The sequence below is a fragment of the Belonocnema kinseyi genome, chromosome 2 (assembly GCF_010883055.1).
Source record: "Belonocnema kinseyi isolate 2016_QV_RU_SX_M_011 chromosome 2, B_treatae_v1, whole genome shotgun sequence".
Taxonomy (NCBI): Eukaryota; Metazoa; Arthropoda; class Insecta; order Hymenoptera; family Cynipidae; genus Belonocnema; species Belonocnema kinseyi.
This window is the reverse complement of record NC_046658.1, coordinates 56,022,681-56,025,947: the sequence shown is the minus strand read 5'-3', so window position 1 is coordinate 56,025,947 and position 3,267 is coordinate 56,022,681.

Genomic DNA, 3,267 nt, shown 5'->3' with positions numbered 1-3,267 from the left:
GCCACCGAGGCTCTATAATAATAATAATAATAATAATAATAAATAAAAATAAAATAATAATTCCCCCATCGTGTACTTGACTGCAACCCAGTCCGTCAATGATGGGGTAAAAACCAGGCTTTGTCCAATATTGTTGACACGCAGGGATGCTTTTCAGGCTATTAACCAATGAAAGCTTGGCACCTCCAAGAGCACCGAGTTTAAGGACAATTAGTTTAACAGAATGTTCCGGGTACAATCGTTGCAACTCCCATCTAAGGTCTCTACACTTCTCTTTCTTTTCATTCTCCTTGGCCATGATGTTTTTGTCAGCTGGAACCGAAAATGCGATAACGAACATGGTTCGCTTCTCAAAGTGAAGAAGAACCATGTCAGGCCACGAGTGTGCAACAGAAACAATTGTCGAATATATAAAGTTCCAATATATGCGGCACTTCTCATTATCGACAGTTGACACTATTTCCCTAAGAGCATTTAGAGGAGCGATATTAAGGTCAGTGCTGTAAGAGTGACAGAGGTGGTAAAAAAGCACTCTTAGTACCGCACCGTGCCTTGCACATAGGTCGTTCGCGCATGAATTGTACAACTAGATAGGATGTGTCCTAAATGCTCGAGGTGTGCATGGCACGCCCTGCAGCTATCATCGGGAATGCCTTGGCTCAAAATGTGGCGACGATATGTTAAGGTGGAAATTACACTGTCTTGACATGCCAAAATAAAACTCTCCGTGCCAGACTTCAATCCGGGTGATGTAAGCAAAGCAAAAGTTAGCTCACGTTTAGACAAGTGATTGGCCTGTAATTCTTCGGGTCATCTAAGTTGCCTATTTTCGGCAGGAGTATTGTGCGCCCTTCGATCAACTACTCCAGAATTAGCTCTTCCGACTTTAAATATGAGGTGAAAATACAGGCCAAATGCTGATGGATTAAAGGAAACTTCTTCCACCAAAAGATCTGGATACCATATGGTCCCGGAGCGGAATAGTTCTTCATCCCTCTCCATACTTTTTCCACCTCCTCGGTAGTGATGGGTGGGCATTCTTCATCAGGTGTTATGCGGACATCACACAGCTCCTTAAAGCTGTTTATGTTCTCTGAGTCTTCGTCCAGTCTATATAGCACTTCGTAGACTTTTCTCCAAAATACTTCGACCTCCTCTGGTTTGCGCGGGTGGTCGAAAGTAACTGCAGGGTCTTGCAAAAGTCGAGATGGGTCAGAGAGAAACTGTTGATTTTCTCTGACTAAACTCTCTCTACGCTCTATATTTCTCTTAGCCTCAGATAGTATTCGTATTCTCTCAACAATATGGTGCCTGATAGTCAGCAGCTTTGACTCGTTAAGAGTCTGATAACTGGTCCGGAGTTCGCGCGCGTACTTTCGAACCTTGGCAATAAAATTCCTGCCAGATGTGATGTAGTCAATCACACACTGAATGCGGGATGCGTACTGTCTTACCCAGCCTATCTTTATGGCTAGTTGATGCATTCGTCTTTTAGTCTTATGATCAACCGTTGGTTTTGTTTTACGGCTCGCATCGGCCCAAGTTCTTGCTGCATTATAAACACAATAATTGACAGCCCAGAGGTCGGATTCTTCGGAAAAATGTCCACGAAGCTGGTCATCCCTTTCAGCCAGATCTTTAGGCTTGAGAGAAACCTGGATGTTGATGTTACTCTGGGTCATAAAGCACCGCTCTTCCCCTATCGGATGCCTGCCCGCGGTTGGCTAGTGTCGCCTCTCTTTCTCTGTTGCTGGCTTATTCTGGCGGTGTTAGAGTAGGCATTCCGCTTACATAGCCCCTTTTTTGGAGTAGTTCGGTATGGTTTCGCAAACGTTGATTCGAAAAGTGCGATAGCTCCGGGTGTTTCTCGCACTACAAAGCATACAGTCGTGCCATATCACCCCGTTCAGGGACTACACTCGCATCGTAGCACTCTAGCAAGTCGCGATTTTGTTGCTCCGTCCACCTTAATGTCCCTAGATTCGGCTGATTCATTGCATGGAATCCATCTTCATTGGCTCCCCCAGGTCTAGAGTCGTCGGCATTCTTCTTCATTCGGCTCCCATGTTTGGGAGCCCTGCGCGATCTGTTGTTTTGACTCGCACTTACTACAACTATGTTTGGTGTTGTCATTGTTGTTCCCACGAGAAGCTAGGGAATTTCTTATAGAGTCACGCATGCAAGGATAAGGCTGCGTACTTTGAGAGGTCGCCCGGTATTCAAGATTAGCCGTTCTAGATACCTTACCCAGGTGCCATTCATCTTTCGGCAAGGTTTTCACACCTACGCTTGGACATTAATTCCTTCGGGACCAGCCCTGGACAATATCCGCGACTGCCTATTCGTTTTTGTAACCATATTCAGCAAAAACTCTTGTTACAGGGACCCTCTATCCACGACCCATTGATATATGGGGCAGTCTTTGTCAAATCAGCCACCCCCCTACGCACTTCAATTTTTCAGATAAATTGATGTTATTGAGCGCAAAATTTTCTTTTTCTCTTCCAGTTTCTTATGCCGAATGGTGATTTTTGAGTTTCCAAGATGGCGGACCTATATTAATTTACAAAAATTAGTAATTGTCAAATTTGTTCGTTCAATTTGAATATAACTTTGAGGAAAAACATAATTTTTGTTGTCGTTTTAGGTGAATACAGCACATGGTGGGTGTCAAAATAAGGGGTTTTAGGGTCACTGATTATCAATTTCTCATTAGTTTTACCAAATTTCAAGATGACAAATCCAATATGACAGATAAAATACGAATTTTCACACATGAAATACTTATTCGTGAATATAGTACGTGATGTGTATCAAAATAAGGGTTTTTGGTGTCACTGATTACGAATTTGTCATTAGTTTTACAGAATTTCAAGATGGCGAATCCAATATGGCGGATGAAATAAGAATTTTCGCACATCAAATCGTTTTAAATAGTTATAACGCATATTGGGTTTCAAAATAATAAGGCTAAATAAGGCTAAATTCAATAATATACCCCGATAGAAATGAATTGGCAGTACAACAATATTTATGACTAGATTCATTATATTTTATTGCTGGTATAGTTACAGCCATACATGGTGTTTGTTTTGCCAATCCGATTCTTGTTGCTTATGAAGACAGACGCGCAGGCGGGTGCGAGATACGCCCGTGGTGAACTATACAAAGTACGAGGGTGGATTGATAAGTTTCCGGCCTGACCAAGAGATGGCGCCACTAGGCCTACCTTGAGGTGGCGTTCTATAGTACCATCCTTAGATAGCT